At 42.9% G+C, this 18,525-nt stretch overlaps 1 long non-coding RNA gene across 1 annotated transcript; it reads left to right on the forward strand.

The window, feature by feature from the left end:
- Positions 1-592: 592 nt before the first annotated feature.
- On the forward strand, positions 593-11,743 carry LOC118937895. The gene is made up of 3 exons (XR_005035302.1): positions 593-790; positions 5,843-5,922; positions 11,709-11,743. It is a non-coding gene; the product is annotated as an uncharacterized LOC118937895 (long non-coding RNA).
- The last annotated feature ends 6,782 nt before the right edge of the window (positions 11,744-18,525 follow it).

An 18,525-nucleotide genomic window follows, 5' to 3' on the forward strand; every position in this document is an offset into this window, starting at 1 on the left:
TGGGTCAACAAGTAGTGCAGTACAGCTGGTGTGCTCAGTCATAACACATAGTAGTCTAGTCCAGCACCACAGGCTTTCTGAAACTAGAACAAGAGAGAACCAGTACAGTACATAATAAGTGCAAGGCAATTTTAGTATCACTCAGATATTCCCATACAAATGTTAAAAATGTATGAAGGTGAAATTACCTGAAATAAATGAGGTGGCTGCCTGTTCTCATTTCCTCTCTGAAACATTGTGGGGGCTTTTTCTGGCCGTTTACAATAACATGTATTCTTAGCTAAGTCTTTTAATATTCAATATAAAACATTGCATTAACTTATAAAAGTAAGCATGAAGACAAATATCTGAATGTCTACTTATTCTTGTCTTGATTCAGTAAACCCCAGAGATTTTTTTACAACAATTTTTCTATAACTGACAAAAGTCATAATGCTTGATTAAATCTTGCTTTTATCTCAGTCTGAATAAGCACTACTGGCAATCTTATGGGCCTAGTTTATTCTCCATGTAATGTTGATGGACAGGAAAAAGAGACTCAAACTAATTGTACCATCAACATCGATTCTACATTTTGCTCTTATCACAGCCGCTGCTATAAGACAAATGCAAGCCTGGTCAGGCCCATGGGTCCATACTTGTCTATAACTTGTGTTTTTTTTTATCGAACAAGCGTTGCTTCTTATTGAACACCTCTGTTTTGGACTTTAAACTCAAAATGTTCATCAATATTAAGGTTATTCCATTGTAGCAATTCAGATTGCCAAAGGATGGATGATTGCACTGAAATGTAAGTAAAAGCATGACTTTATTATTTTGTTTCTCATTTAACCATCTAGGCTAATCAAATCCGAATTACATTTTTGTTTATTTTTCTTTCAAATGCATATCTTGTTTTCATATAGCCTAAAAACAACTGGAATGTTGGTTTGGAGCCATAATCAACCATTACATTTTGACATTTAGAATTTAAACACTGTGGATATTACTTGTTTTAAGTTCAACAACGTAGTTATCTGCATTAGGAAACATTAAAATAAAACATAAACAACTACTTTGGCAAGGTCTCTTTTTTAAACTTCAACAAGACTGGAGCAGTGGACACAGCAGTAAAACTGAAATTTAAATTACAACAATAAAAAAAAATGCATGATACACCAGACACTTTTTTTGTGCTTATTATTTGCTGAACAAAACAAAAAAGATTCACATCTGTTTAAAAAATTCTAAGGAGTAAAATTCTAAACGGCTGAAATGAATGTGACAAATTAAAATACAGAAATGTTTTTGTGGCCAGGATAATGGGCCTGTGTGTTTAGTAACGAAAAACAAGCACATTTCTAATATTTTAAGATTCTCCAAAAATGAATATAGGCTATATTATGACACATATAACGTTAGGCCTATGCAAAGGCTAAATACCAAAATAATCACCTAAGCTATCGCAATAAAACCCTCTCTGCTTGACAATTTTGCTTGATCACATCTTATACTGTGGCGTATAGTTTGCCAAATTCTAAAGACACACAAAAAAACGACTTACCAAACAAAAGCACTTAACTTTTTACCGAAATATGACCCCTGGAATACGACCTGAGAAATCAGGGCATGACTTTCGCTTAGCCTACTCGTTTTCAGCTGAGGTAACCAAGAGGTCACGCGCGACCTCTAACCAGCGCCTTGGCAAGAGACAACATTGGGCACGAGCTACTTACTGACTGCCCACGGCGGGAAGAGTGAGTAGCGGTGTGGCTTTGCTGTCGCTGTCTGTCCAAAAGCGCCTGTTACTGGGGTGCCATGAGCCTCCACACGCAGTCATTCAGCGACTCGCACAATACAGACAGACACTTTCGCAAGTGTTTCCCCCCCCCCAGGTATTTTCTTTATTATAATAATTGTGAACATTTCGATATTATGAGGTCTATAGCATAGATTTGGTAATGAATAAGGAATAGCATTTATCATGTGACCAATGATTGGCTAAAGTTTGTGTCAATGTAGCCTATGCCTATCCTTCCCGAAATTCTTGCTTGAAAAATCGAATGGTTGTCATTTACGGAGCTACAATACGCCTAGAAGCAGTAAACCTGTAAGGTACTGTAGCTGACATTGGCTTGTAAGCCTAATTATTTTACACGACCAAGTTTTATTAAAATCCTACATTTACATAATAAAGCCCAATAAATCGTTAGGCTTGTTTCCCATTTCAATTTAGGACTATATTCATTAATCGAAAAATGGAGCAAACTGTCGTTCACCGGAAGTGCTCCTAAAGCTCAATTGTGATTTTGTCTAAATTAAGTTATTAATATTAAACACGCACCTGACACAATATAATTCATGCCCGTCTATAATACGATCACCAGAAATAGCATTTCAATCTCTAATAATTCTCATTGTTTTCTATATGCATATATGTCCCAGTAGTAATGATCAAGGGTATAGGTTAACTTCATTTATGACAATTTAGGGGTTCGTGCTTGCATGAGAATTCAAAGACAGCATAAAAGTGTGTGAAGATGATCACAAATGTACAGTATCAATATCAACAACGAATCCCAACCTAGATTGTGTAAAAGTGTAATATTAACGTCTGTAATTGTACGATTACTGCGTCAGTTTTATTCACTTAACTTTGAATCAACTTCAGTCACGCAATAAAGAGGTTTATTTTCACGAATCAATTTTCAAATGAACATTTTGAACGATTTGTTATACTGACGAAAACAAAAAATTCATTACGGGAGTAATTTTCTCAAAGAACGATTTAAGTGTGACATTGGCAGTTTGCTCTGCAATAATTGCGTTACATTCGTTTAATTACTATGTTGCAACTATTTGCATTTGTCAGGCATAACTTAGGTATAGGCTACGGTCTCACATTAAAAAAATACACATTTTAGGGAAAAGGGAGTATGCAACATATTGGAGATATGATTAACAACTAGCTAATGTGAATATTAAGAAATTATAATCTAATACGTTATGCATTATCAGCTAAAAATCAATCACTCAAAAAGCATATCATAATTGAATTGAGGTCTGAGAATCATTTTTGCCATACGGAGGGAGAAGGGCATTTTTGGCTTTTGTCTGAGAACTAATGTCTTTCACACGTAAACACCCAATAATATGATTTCATTTGTATCTTTTTTATCATTTTGAGGTCATTCATTGATGTTACAATCATTCCTAAATTAAAACAACCGGAGGGTGAAATCAATCAAGCAGCAGCTAGGTGGCACTCAAGGTTCCTTTATAAACTTTATCCTAAAGTAGTTTACTCCACCCCCAAAATGGAGCGATTGTTCAAAATAAATAATTAGCATATTCAAATAACAATTGGATGTGAGGAATTGTAGCCTAATATTATCTAGGCCTAAACAAATATATTACGATCATCAATAAGGAAAAAACATCCGTGTGTAGGCTTGTGTGTGTGTGTGTGAATTAAGAATATATTTGTATATTTTAAAATATAAATAATACCATAGGCCTATAGGCATAAATATCACACATGCTGTATCATAACATCGTTCCTATAAGGCCCATATTGAACTACTTTAACAATAACGAACGGTCATAAACTTCACCAATGATACCTCCAAACTGATATAAAAAAAAGATCACACCCAGACATGAGTAATGCAAACCGCACATAAATTAACCTATATATAGGCCTTTCCGTTCACTGGGATTTGTGGGAAATTCCGAAGCAGTCTCTCTTGCGCTTATTCACGAAGTGAGACCATTTCACGTGCAATTGGTTGAACAAACAGACAGTAGTGGCTTACTGTAATTCATGAAGATGTCTATTTATGGCCTCGTCAATCAACGAGGAAAGTGTTCCGGGCATGTGTCGTTTGACGGAAAATATACATCTCAGTCACGTCGAAGCGATAATTACGGGATATCAAAAAGAAGGACTTGGGAGTGCCCCAATATTCTTGATTAATTGACATACCAGATCTCTAAGAACCCGACGAGTTTGAAATATTTATGGCTTTGTAATGAATCCGCGGGGTAAATAATGTTTTGGAGAGTGTCATAGTTACACAGCAACTTTGATAATAATGGGTCTGGAAAAAAGTTTGGATTGTGTTTCAAGGGCTGGGATACAGGCATTCACTAATCTTAAATCAGTGATGTGGTTTATGGACGAGTTCCACATATCTCGTGTTAAAAATGTGGTTCATTATTGGTGAGCCTAAAATAAAAATGACAGGGGAATATTTCGCCCACAAAACGGCAGGTGGCGCTAAATTGGGTTTTGGTTATGTCTCTCGACTCGAGGCCATATGCTTGGAGATTTGACACAATTCAGCGTCGTCTGCAGTAAAGAGTTTATTGCACATTCATTGTCGTACGAGTCTTTATTGTAAACGTGTATGGGTGAAGTGAAATTGTCATTAGCCTAGAGAGTCAGGTCTAACAAAGGTGCTTATTGATATGATGGAGTTCAATAGGCATATGGCCTACGCTGGACGACAATGATGATTCAAATATCCAGATATGAATAATCAAACAATGCCCTTAAATATAGGCTAAGGCATTTACAGCAGTGCAGTGCATTGACCACGAAATGAGCATGCAATAAATATGACTTTCAGATCTCTAGGCTAATTTCAGTTAATATGACAACTTTTGATATCGCTGAACTCACATTCTGTGGCGCAAGAAGATAACGTATTATATAAGGGCCAAGGCAGTCATGAATATAAAAATATCAGAATCAAATGAAGTTAGGTTAAATGTTGCGGTAGAATTGTAAAATAAGGCTGCTATCGATAATAATCTTTTTAGAGCAGGACAACGAGCTGTGAGTGAAGTCTTAAGAAATATAAAATAAGGCCCATTAGTCAAACATGTCTAATCAAGTGTCAGAAGGAAACGAATGTGTCTATCGCCTGGAGTAGACTACCAGCTGTCATCCAAAGACAAAAAAAAATAGAACAAAAGACATGCCCTCATTAGACAAGAAAGATCTGTTTTCATCTTCATCAAATGATCAATAGATTTTGAACAAGCGTGAAACAAAACACTGCCTAAAACTATTGGCACACTGTATATTCGCAAGTCCACCATCACAGGACATGCAATAGGCTTACAACGTGCCAATTTGTATGAATTAGCCTAATACATATGTTTACAAATCTATTATTTATAATTAGAACATTCATTATTTTACTATTAAATATACATGTATTAAGGTGATCTATAACAGTGTTAAATTCATTTACTTGCCATGAAGATGTATGGTTTGCTTTATTTTGTGCACTCTGATGTGAAATCTACCATCAATTTAACGTTTTCAGAGTAATTATTGACAAATGGAATTATTTGGAAAAGCTCCGCCGAAATAGGACAAGGTAAAGTTACGTTTAAAAAAATAACTGTGCTTCGAAAAAATGAAATATTACAGTAATGATACACCAATTTGAGTTATATATTTACCATATCATTTCAATGTGTGTTTTAAATCTGTCACTTTCTTGATATTTACTTTCTTCCATATGTTTGGAAAATAGATATATCAGAATAATTTGTCCCATAGCTAGAAAAACACATGCGATGACCTCCAGTAGCCTGGTCTTCTCCTGGGCCACTCTGTCTGCTTTTTCATGGTTATCTGATTCAGATACATTTCTTTTCGCCCACTGATTGTTCCAGTTAATTGGTTAAGTGCTGTGCTTCAGCAGAGAATACAGCAGCCCACTAATGCCTATGGCTCTCCTCTTCCATCTTCCTCCTTCTCTCCTTTTTCCCTCCTCCTCTCCCTCATCTTCCTCCTTCTCTCTCTTCCCTCCTCCTCTCTCTTCCCTCCTCTTCTCCCTCCTCCCAGGACACTGTAAGACAGTGGAAGAAGTTGCCCCTAACCACTGATACAGAGTCAGATACATTTTCACCCACCTAATGATCCAGGTTAGTATTGGGGTGTAGGGTAATCTGAAACCAGTTCTGTGGTTAAGAGTGACTTTTTCCACATGTAAATGAGTGGGGAAGGAGCCTATATGTGGCACCCTGAAATGAAACAGAAAGAGAGAGGTATCGGCTGGCACTAAGTATGGAAGGCTGTGTGTGTGTGTGTGTGGAGAAGACATACAGTAGAGGCTCCTGTTTGTCTGGAAGCAGAGCCTTCTCCAGGGTGTGTTTGATCCGGATGGATTAGCACACTGTGTGCTTCTCAACCTGCTCAACACACACACCACACACACACACACCTGATCAATTGAAACCTGACAATTTGCTTTAGAGTCCCCAGGTTTGTGTAACCTGGTCCTCTGTTCCAACCTTCATTTGTCTTTTGGACCACAGCAAGGTTGGTTCACTTTAGTGTATGTACAATATGTTGGTTAGAATCATCAGACTGCATGGGTATGGGGGTGGTCTATCTGCATGGGTACTTATTTGTTTGTGCATATGACTATTCATCCGGGAGAACTACATGTGTACTGTATGTGTGTACAGATGTGTTTGGGTGCGCGAGTGTACAGTATTTGAGACCCTGTATGTGTGTTTGAAGTGTGTGGGGATGTACGGTGTATATATCAAATCAAATCAAATAGAATTGGTCACATACACATATTTAGCAGATGTTATTGCGGGTGAAGCGAAATGCTTGTGTTCCTAGCTCCAACAGTGCAGTAGTATCTAATCTGTATACATCTGCGTGTGTAAGTGATAGATGCCCCAGTGCAGGTTTTCCCGGTACAGGCCCAGAGAGCAGCGCAGAATAACAAACAGCCAGTTGAGTGATGATGAGGACGGTGGAGCCTACACTCCAGACTATATCGTCCTCCTTCCTCTCCTCCTTTTCTCCATCCATCTCTGGGCTTTACTGCCTAGCATTTAGATTGCAGATAGGTCTGGATACTGTATATTGATAAACAGAAAGAGAGATACAAAGAGAAATACAAAGAAGCACGCACACACACACACACACACACACACACACACACACACACACACGAAAGCCATCTATTACAGCCCCAGAGCAGGAGACAGGGAGGAGTAAACACAATCAGAGGAGCCGTACTGGACTCTCTCCCTCTCCTCCCTCTAGCTCTTTCTTTCTCTCTCTGCTTCAAAGCCCTCCAGACAAAGTCTCCTGGCTCTCTAACACGTTATACGACCCCCTCCAGCCTAGAGACTACTTAAGGCCGTCACTGATAGGAAAGACACGATGCCACAAGCTGTCATAGCAAAACTCAGTTTTAAAATGTAAAAAGTAACTCTTACTTTCAATGACGTTTAAAAAATAAAAAAAATTCCATTCAGTTCATGAATTGACTAAATTGAAATTAATGGAACCCAATTTGCTTCTATTACAGACAAAAGTACAGATGTTTCATTTGGCAAGACGACATCAACCTCTGATTTGTGGAACACAAGAGAGGAGGAGGGAAGGGAGGGAGGGAGGGAGGGAGGAAAGCCGGACACAGGTCAAAAGGGTGGCCTCATTTTTTATCCATTTGGGCGCGGGGTGAGATTATGGGTCGTGTCAGAGCCCCTGGAGGACAGTGGGAGCCTTCTGGTGGGTGCCATCCTGAGCGAGAGAAGAAGTAGAGGAGAGGAGGAGGAGAAAAGGGGGAGGCTTTGTGCATTCATGGGGGCTAGAGTGCCAGCCATTGTGTGTTTTTACAGAGACCTGGGGGAATCCAACTGTATCAGTGGCCAGGCACACACACAAAAACACACACCGTGTTATTCACTTCTTTGCTGGCTCAAACTAAAAATAGCACCCAGCCAGTTTTGTGTTTGAGGGAGAGATGATGATGTGTGTGTGTGCCTATGCCTGTGTAGAGGAAACAGAGTTGTAGAGAGGAGGAACGCCGTGGTGACCAGAGAGAGGCACAGGGTTGAGCAGGGTTTTGGATTTGACTGTTGGCTGACCTCCCTCGGGCGCCCCTTCACCTCCTTCCTCATCCTTCACCCTCTCCCCCATCCCTCCATCCAGAACAGACGGATGGGCCTTCTCTACACACCCCGACATTCTTCTGCTAGAGGCCAACACACATTCACTCCCCCATGGTCCCTATACAGTACACAAACACACTAACACAATATTTTTAAGATATTGTATACAAACAGACACACAGTATGAATATACAGGTTTACACAAACATGTACACACCAGAGAAATTATACACATGGATTACAGGGACATAACACACACCACAACCTCTGACCACTCGCTGACCCCCTTAACCCAGTCGTGACCCTGCCTCAGCGTGGCTGGAATGCTACGGGAGGTTGAGTGAGCAGACCGCCCCGTTTCGGGGTGCAGACAGACCCGCCCCAACGCCAAATATTATACAGACAAGAGACAAACCGTATGCTGAGGGAAACTATCAGACATTTCTTTTTTTTAAAGGCACCTAATGAGGTGTATCACAAAAGCACGTAGACATGAGCTCTAATAAAATCTAAGGAGATGAGATAACTACCAAACATAGTGATGCCAGCTGCATGGTATAAGTATATCGTAGATCCAGTGTTGATTATGTAGCTTACTGTATATCTTTTGTGAACCATAACGTCAGTGGTTATCTGGTGTTTATGCGTAGGCCTACTGTATGGACATCTTCTGTCTTTTTGCATTCCCCTTCTAATCAACTGTAACCATAAAAAGATAGCAGGGTTTCACCATCCTGTCAGCATGTTGGCTTCATTGGAATTCCAGCTGAAATCCTGGCATATTTCTGGAGATGTATAGTTGTGTAGCGTGCGCCGGGGGGGGGGGGGGGGGGGGGGGGGGGGGGGGGGGGCATCTATTGGTTCTGGTTGTCGCCCTCAACTCTCATCTTGTCTTTGTACACACATATAAATAACACACACACACACACAACATGCAAGCACACACTAACATTCACACACACAAACACACAGCGACACCCAATCCGTTCAGACCGTGGTGTGTCAGCCCCTCTCTCTCTCGCGTAGAAGAAGTATATCAAATATCAAATTTGGTATGCCAAACGGATGGTCTAATGAATATTAATCGGCCCTCGCCAATGTCCCTGGCCTACACGCCACTGTTTATGTAGCGCAGATGTGTAAGAGGAAATTGGTTGACTTCAGCTACAAAATAAGCCAATTGTCTCCTGTAGTTATCGCTGGTAAAAAGAGGTTGGATGTACTGTATACATTTTTCCCCCTTTCAGTTTCTTTGTTAAGCAAACTTCCTGTGGTGGTGGTGTCTTCCAGGTTATTTCCTATGCTGCTGGGTGAACTCGTGTAGGAGATACATTACAGTAGATAACATGGCAATCTGCATGTTGTAGTTGGACACAAAGGGGAGGGTCGTTCCATGCCATTTCAGAAAGCCATGACACCCACCATCTCAGATTGTTTTGAAATATTTTCTGTAGTTAGAAACAGATGATATTAGCATTCTTGCAACATTATTTTGTGGAAAAATATTTTGATCTCTGAGAAATTAAATTGGACATTATAGTTTATAAGATTCATATAATATTCAATAAATATAGTACCTAACATCTGATTTGGACCAAACTTTTTTCTAACATTGAGTAAGACATTAGAAATCCAAAAAAATTCTCAAAAGCCAACCCCAGACTCCCCAAACCCCACACCAATCCGACCCTACCCTTACTTAAAAATCACATGGAAAATTACATTATTTCATGTGAAATTTCCACATGTTTGGCACATGAACAATTTTAACTTACAAGTGAAATCATGAGATCACCTCATGTGATGATATTTCACAAGTTTCACATGTGGATATTTTTCACATGAGATTACACAGTTGGTGCCATGCAAACCAAAAAAAGTTGATTTGAATTTATAACTTCTTGGTTCACAGCATTCCGATCTTCCTGCTATGCCACCATGTCTGTGTCAATAACTGATTTCACCTGTATTCCCACACTTTGATCTTCAAAGTAAATCTCAGCTTTGTTAAAAATACACACAAGAAAAATGAGTATATTTATCATAGTTATTCAGGAGTAACATTAAAACAGAACAAAGAATAACATGTTTTCACCTCACATTGAATTACCATTTCAACATGTGAAAAATGAATTAGCATTTTTACACGTGAAAATTTTCACGTGAAAATTAAAATCTCACGGGCCTCCCGGGTGGCGCAGTGGTTAAGGGCGCTGTACTGCAGCTCCTCTGTGCCATCAGAGACTCTGGGTTCGCGCCCAGGCTCTGTCGTAACCGGCCGCGACCGGGAGGTCCATGGGGCGACGCACAATTGGCCTAGCGTTGTCCGGCTTAGTCGGTTGGTCGGTAGGGATGTCCTTGTCTCATCGCGCACCAGCGACTTCTGTGGCGGGCTGGGTGCAGTGCACGCTAACCATGGTTGCCAGGTACACAGTGTTTCCTCCGGCACATTGGTGCGGCTGGCTTCCGGGTTGGATGCGCGCTGTGTTAAGAAGCAGTGCGGCTAGGTTGGGTTGTGTATCGGAGGACGCATGACTTTCAACCTTCGTCTCTCCCGAGCCCGTACGGGAGTTGTAGCGATGAGACAAGATAGTAGCTACTACAACAATTGGATACTACGAAATTGGGGAGAAAAAGGGGTAAAAAAAAAAGAAAGAAAATCGAAATAGCATTTCCACACGAATAGCATTTCCACACGTGAAAAAAGTAATTTGCACTTTCACATAGCTTTTCAAGAAGCTAGGCATATGTCGCACCTCACCACTTCACAGGAGAGGCATTTGAACGTCTTTAAAAAATAGATATATGTTATTTGGCAGAAATGCCTTCTGGAACATGTGAACTTAAATGTGCCTTAAAAACAAACTTGTATTCCATCTGTAATTATGAATAAAATTGTTAAATTACGAGCCTAGTTGGTTTAGCCACAGAAAAAGACAGGAACATTCCCACAAGCCAATCTATGGCAAGACTTGAAAATGTTTGTCTAGTAATGATCAACAACCAATTTGACAGAGCGTGAATGTCACGACTTCCGCCGAAGTTGGCTCCCCTGCCTGTTCGGGCGGTGCTCGGCGGTCGTCGTCACCGGGCTACTAGCCGCCACCGATCCCTTTTCCTTTTTCTGTTTGTTTTGTCTTATTAGTTGCACCTGTGTCCTATTATGTTTTCCTGATGGGCGTCCTTATTTAAGGCTAGTAAACCCGCCCTTGTTTTGTGTGGGATTATTCTTGTGTTACGTGTTGTGTTGTTGGGTGTGTTCGTGCTCCGGACTGGGTACCCTGTGTTTTGGGTTGGATTTTATGTCTCCTCCTGCTCGGTGTGCGCTCAGAGCAAGGCTCCCCGACACTTGCCTAGAGGGAAGTTACATCCCCTCCCCATTCCACAACGGCCGTGGTCACACTTGTCGGTGGACTTCCTCACCGACCTTCCCCCGTCCCAGGGAAGTACGACGATCCTGCCGTCTCATCCCGTTGCCCGGTCTCCTGCGGTAAGGAATGGGTACAGCACTCAAAGGACACCTGGAAAGCCGTCCAGGAATCGCTGAGACTGGCGGGGTGACGGTACAAGAAGAGCGCTGACCAGCACCGCAGTGAGGCCCCCGTGTTCGCACTGGGGGACCGGGTCTGGCTCTCGACCTGAAATCTGCCCCTCCGCCTGCCCTGCCGGAAGCTGGGGCCGCAGTGTGTGGGGCCATTTAAAGTCCTGAGGAGGATAAACGAGGTGTGTTACAGGTTACAACTTCCTACTTATTATCGTATTAACCCCTCGTTTCATGTGTCTCTCCTCAGGCCGGTGGTGGCTGGTCCCCTTCAAGAAGTTGAGGTGCCTGAGGTCCCTCCGCCCGATATGGACATCGAGGGGTCCCCGGCGTACACAGTACGCGGCATTCTGGACTCGAGACGCCGGGTGGGGGGCCTACAGTACCTCGTGGACTGGGAGGGGTATGGTCCGGAGGAGAGGTGCTGGGTACCGGTGAACGACATTTTGGACCCTTCACTCCTGAGAGACTTCCACCGCCTCCACCCGAATCGCCCGGCGCCTCACCCTCCGGGTCGCCCTCGAGGCCGGCCTACTAGCCGCCACCGATCCCTTTTCCCTTTTCTGTTTTTTTTTGTCTTATTAGTTGCACCTGTGTCCTATTATGTTTTCCTGATGGACGTCCTTATTTAAGGCTAGTAAACCCGCCCTTGTTTTGTGCGGGATTATTCTTGTGTTACGTGTTGTGTTGTTGTGTGTGTTCGTGCCCCGGACTGGGTACACTGTGTTTTGGGTTGGTCCGTAATTTTCGCGCCCTGTGTTTGGGCATTGTATTTTGGTGCCACATTAAAGTGCACTTCTCCCTTGGAACTCTCTGCACCTGATTCTTACCTCACACACCTAGTCCCGCGTGACAGTGAAGAATTTTGAGCAGAATAATTAGTAAATATTGTGCAATCCAGGTGTGCAAAGCTCTTAGAGACTTACACAGAATGATTCACAGCTGCAGTTGATGTTAAAGGTGATTGTAACATGTATTGACTCAGGGGTGTGGATACATATGTAAATTAGATTTTTCTGTAGTTAATTTTCAATAAATGTGCAAATATTTTCATTGTGGGGTATTGTGTGTAGATGGATGAGACATGTTTTTATAAATGTAATACATTTTTAATTCAGGCAGTAACACAACAACATGTGGAAGAAGCTAGTTCAATTTCGCTCATGATTATAAAGACAACAAAATTATAATAAAAACAGCATATTATTCACCTAAAAGGTTAGATGTGTTAACCCAACCACTAGCTTATCTAGGGTCAATAATACATAGACAGACAGTGCATGGTTGCTCTATGGGAACAACTGCTATAATTTTGCAAGCAACATTGCTAAAATGAAATCAAATTAACCTCATAAAATGTTACCTGTAATGCTCATCTCCTGTAGCCTAAAAGTTACCTGTAATGCTAATCTTCTGTAGCCTGAATGTTACCTGTAATGCTCATCTCCTGTAGCCTAAATGTTACCTGTGATGCTCATCTCCTGTGGCCTGAATGTTACCTGTAATGCTTATCTCCTGTAGCCTAAATCTTACCTGTGATGCTCATCTCCTGTAGCCTAAAAGTTACCTGTAATGCTCATCTCCTGCAGTCTAAATGTTTCCTGTGATGCTCATCTCCTGTAGCCTAAATGTTACCTGTAATGCTCATCTTAAAGTGAGAACATATAGCTAAACATGTAAACAATGTGTGAGTTTAGCTATTCCCCGTTTTAGATGACAGATGCGCATGAGGGCAGTAATGCCATCATACTGTAGGCCTTTGGCTGAATTGGCGATACCTGCCAAATGATAAGCTTCAAAATGGATTCACATAGCTGATATACTAAGAGAGTAAGTGACAATAAAAGAAAACAGATCTTACAACTAAACAAAAATTAAATGTTAATTTGAGAATAAAGTAGCCTACACTCTCTTTTTACTGACAGCTGCAATTTCACCCTCTTAAATTTTCACCCGATGTTATCTATGCATTTGTTTTTAATTTACAATGATAGTAAATTAGCTAGCTAGCTGATGACATTAAATTCACTTAGCTAAACAGTGTGTAAAGTTAGCTAGCTAGCTAGCAGCTCAGTTGAGTTAGCCTACAGAGTGGCCTACTGTAATAATAAATTGTATTTTAAAACATTTTTTAAATGTATTTACTTACTTGAATAGGTTCTCCCACACTCAGCACCCCTTCTACGGGCGTGTGGGGGGAGGATCTTGAAATTTAACATCCAAACAAAATCTTGCTGCTAGGAGCCATTCAAAATGTTTTTTTTGCAATACAAAATTCTCCAGACCTCCATGCGAGGCGTGACTACGGCATTATTTTGTATGTATGGCAACGTGAGACTAGAGGAATGCTAATCTTATCCGTTTCTAACAACAGACACAATTTCATAACAACCTGAGATGGTGGGTGTGGAAATCCTTCTTCTGGTGCTTTTCGAGGTGGAACGACCCAGGAGTAGCATTTTGTATGTGCTGGGCACAGATCTATTGTATTATTTCAACATCCCCACTTTAAATCACCAGAGTAGGAGGAAGTTGATCCGAACAACTGATACAGGGTCAGTTATTTCTTCATCCCCTAATGATTAACATCATTACTGGTGGTAACATAATCTGGTCCTAGATCAGTAGTTAAGAACAACCTACACTGCTCCTTTGCCAGGGGTCATTTGCAGGGTAAAGGGTAGGCGGAGGTTACCGCTGACACCAATAGAGGGTTAATGAGCCCTCTCTCTGATCCATTCTGTCCCCCCATCCCCATACTGGGTAGGAGCTGTTACAGTGCCAACAGCACACTACGCTCTCCATTGTCCCCCTTACTGTCTTCATGTCCAGAAGGGACACAAAGAGGCGTCTCGGAATACAGGGGGTTTGACTGGCTGGCTGGCTTGAGCGGAGGATCCCAAACCGTTTGCATTGTAACGCACCTAAAGCCCACCATTTGGGAATGGCTGGGTTAGCAACTCCCACTTTAAATAATACAACTTATTTCCAAAAATCTAATATCTAATACTACAGTCAATATACAGTACTTACTAAAATGTTTTGTTTTGCAAAATTCGAAATGAATGAGTTAAAGAATTATGAATCGAATCTATCAAAGACGCTCCCCCGACATACTGTCACAAAGCAACTCTAGCACCAAAGAGCAGTCAAAGGAATGGTACAGTAGACACCTGTCCCACTTCTCCTCATCTTAGTGAAGCTCCTATATCCCTCCTCTTAGTGACGCTGCTATCATCCTCTTAGAGACGCTCCAATCCTCCTCCTCTTAGTGAAGCTCCTATCCTTCTCCTCTTAGTGAAGCTCCTATCCTTCTCCTCTTAGTGAAGCTCATATCCTCCTCCATTTAGTGATGCTCCTATCCTCCTCCTCTTATTGATGATCTTATCCTCCTTCTCTTAGTGATGCTCCAATTCCTCCTCCTCTATGTGAAGCTCATATCCCCCCTCCTCTTAGAGAAGCTCCTATCAACGTACTCTTAGTGATGCTCCAATCCTCCTCATAGCGAAGCTCCTATCCTCCTCCTCTTGGTGGAGCACCTATCCTCCTCCTTTTGGTGAAGCTCCTATCCTCCTCCTCTTAGTGAAGGACCTATCACCCTCCTCTTAGTGAAGCTCCTATCCTCCTCCTCTTAGTGAAGCTCCTATTCTCCTTCTCTATGTGAAGCTCCTATCCTCCTCCTCTATGTGAAGGTCTTATCCCCCTCCTCTTAGTGAAGCTCCTATCCTCCTCCTCTTAGTGAAGCTCCTATCCTCCTCTTCGGATGCTCCTATCCTCCTCTTAGCGAAGCTCCTATCCTCCTCCTCTTGGCGAAGCTCCTATCCTCTTCCTCTTGGTGAAGTTCCTATCCTCCTTCTCTTGGCAAAGTTCCTATCCTCTTCCTCTTGGTGAAGATCCTCCCCATCCTCCTCTTGGCGAAGCTCCTATCCTCTTCCTCTTGGTGAAGCTCCTATCCTCCACGTAGTGACGCTCCTATCCTCCTCCTCTTATTGATGCTCCTATCCTCCTTCTCTTAGTGATGATCCAATTCCTCCTCCTCTTAGTAAAGCTTCTATATTCCTCCTCTTGGTGAAGCTCCTATCCCCCTCCTCTTGGTGAAGCTCCTATCCTCCTCCTCCTCCTCTTAGTGAAGCTATATCCTCCTCCTCTATGTGAAGCTCTTATCCCCCTACTCTTGGCGAAGCTCCTATCCTGTGCCTCTTGGCGAAGCTCCTAACCTCCTCTTGGTGAAGCTCCTATCCCCCTCCTCTTAGTGAAGCTCCTATCCACCTCCTCTTAGTGAAGGTCCTATCCTCCTCCTCCTCTTTGTGAAGCTCCTATCCTCCTCCTCCTCTTAGTGAAGCTCCTATCCCGCCCCCTTTCTTAGTGATGCTCCTATCATCCTCCTCTAAGTAAAGCTCCTATCCTCCTCCTCTTAGTGAAAATCCTATCCTCCTCCTCTTAGTGAAGCTCCTATCCCCCTCCTCTTAGTGAAGTTCTTATCCCCCTCCTCTTAGTGAAGCTCCTATCTTCCTCCTCTTGGCGAAGCTCCTATCCTCGTCCTCTTGGCGATGTTCCTATCCTACTCCTCTTGGTAAAGCTACTATTATCCTCATCTTGGTGAAGTTCCTATCCTCCTCCTCTCGGTGAAGCTCCTATCCTCCTCCTCCTCTCAGTGAAGCTCCTATCCTCCTCCTCCTCTTAGTGAAGCTCCTATCCTCCTCCTCTTAGTGATACTCCTATATTCCTCTTAGTGAAGCTCCTATCCTCCTCCTCTTGGTGAAGCTCCTATCATCCACCTCTAATTAATGCTCATATCCTCCTTCTCTTAGTGATACTCATATCCTCCTCCTCTATGTGAAGCTCTTATCCCCCTCCTCTTAGTGAAGCTCCTATCCTCTTCCTCTTGGCGATGGGCCTATACTCCTCCTCTTGGTGAAGCTCCTATCCTCCTCCTCTTCTTAGTGGAGCTCCTATCCCGCCCCTCTTCTTAGTGATGCTGCAATCTTCCTCCTCCTCTTAGTGATGCTCCTATCCTCCTCCTCCTCTTCGTGATGCTCCTATCCTCCTCCTCCTCTTAGTGAAGCTCCTCCCTCCTCCTCTTAGTGATACTCCTATCTTCCTCTTAGTGAAGCTCCTATTTTACTCCTCTTGGTGAAGCTCCTATCCTCCTCATCTTGGCGAAGCTCCTATCCTCCTCCTCTATGTGAAGTTCTTATACCTTCCTCTTAGTGAAGCTCCTATCCTCCTCCTCTTGGTGGAGCTCCTATCATCCTCCTCTAATTAATGCTCCTATCCTACGTCTCTTAGTGATAATCATATCCTCCTCTATGTGAAGCTCTTATCCCCCTCCTCTTGGCAAAACTCCAATCCTGTGCCTCTTGGCGAAGCTCCTATCCTCCTCCTCTTAGTGAAGATCCTATCCTCCTCCTCTTAGTGAAGCTCTTATCCCCCTCCTCTTAGTGAAGCTCCTATCCTCTTCCTCTTGGCAATGGTCCTATCCTCCTCCTCTTGATGAAGCTCCTATCCTCCTTCTCTTAGTGAAGCTCTTATCCCCCTCCTCTTAGTGAAGCTCCTATCCTCCTCCTCTTGGCGAAGCTCCTAGCCTCCTCTTGGTGAAGGTCCCATCCTCCTCCTATTGGTGAAGCTCCTATACTCCTCCTCTTAGTGAAGCTCCTATCCTTCTCCTCTATGTGAAGCTCCTATACGCCTCCTCTTGGTGTAGGAGCTCCTATCCTCCTCATCTAAGTGAAGCTCCTATCCTCCTCTTAGTGAAGCTCCTATAATCCTCCTCTTAGCGAAGCTCCTATTTTACTCTTCTTGGCGAATCTCCTACCCTCCTCCTCTTAGTGAAGCTCTTATCCCCCTACTCTTAGTGAAGCTCCTATCCTCCACCTCTTGGTGAAGATCCTATCCTCCTTCTCTAAGTGATGTTCATATCCTCCTCCGCTATGTGAAGCTTCTGTCCTCCTCCTTTTGGCGACGTTCCTATCCTGCTTCTCTTGTTGAAGCTCCTATAATCCTCCTCTTAGCGAAGCTCCTATTTTACTCTTCTTGGCGAATCTCCTACCCTCCTCCTCTTAGTGAAGCTCTTATCCCCCTACTCTTAGTGAAGCTCCTATCCTCCACCTCTTGGTGAAGCTCTTAGCCGCCTCCTCTTAGTCAAGCTCCTATCCTCCTCTATGTGAAGCTCTTATCCCCCTCCTCTTGGCGAAGTTCCTATCCTTCTCCTCTTGGCGAAGCTCCTATCCTCCTCTTGGTGAAGAACCTATACTCCTCCTCCTCTCAGTGAAGATCCTATACTCCTCCTCTTTGCGTAGCTCCTATCCTCCTCTTGGCGAAGCTCTCATCCTCCTCCTCTTAGTGAAGCACATATCCTCCTCCTCTTAGTGAAGATCCTATCCTCCTCCTCCTCTTAGTGAAGCTCATATCCTCCTCCTCTTGGCGAAGTTCTTTTCCTCCTCCTCTTAGTGAAGCTCCTATCTAATTCCTCTTGGCGAAGCTCCTATCCTCCTCCTTTATGTGAAGCTCTTATCCCCTTTCTCTTAGTGAAGCTCAATCCTCCTCCTCTAGGTGAAGCTCCTATCCTCCTCTTAGCGATGCTCCTATTCTCCTCCTCTTAGTGAAGCTCCTCTTCTTAGTGATGCTCCTATCCTCCTCTTAGCAAAGCTCCTATCCCCTTCCTTTTGGGGAAGCACCTATCCTCCTCCCCTTGGCAAAGTTGCTATCCTCCTCTTGGCGAAGTTCCTATCCTCCTCCTCTTGGTGAAGCGCCTATCATCCTCCTCTTGGTGAAGCTCCTATCATCCTCCTTTTGGTGAAGCTCCAATCCTCCTCCTCTTCTTAGTGAAGCTCCTACCCCGCCCCTCTTCTTAGTGATGTTCCTATCCTCCTCCTCCTCTTAGTGATGCTCCTCTCTTCCTCCTCCTCTTAGTGATGTTCCTATCCTCCTCCTCTTAGTGAAGCTCCTATCCTCATCTTGGTGAAGCTCCTATCCTCCTCCTCTATGTGAAACTCATATCCTCCTCCTCTATTTGAAGCTCTTATCCCCCTCCTCTTAGTGAAGCTCCTATTCTCTTCCTCTTGGCG

This window comes from Oncorhynchus mykiss, chromosome 12 (assembly GCF_013265735.2).
Source record: "Oncorhynchus mykiss isolate Arlee chromosome 12, USDA_OmykA_1.1, whole genome shotgun sequence".
NCBI classification, from domain to species: Eukaryota; Metazoa; Chordata; class Actinopteri; order Salmoniformes; family Salmonidae; genus Oncorhynchus; species Oncorhynchus mykiss.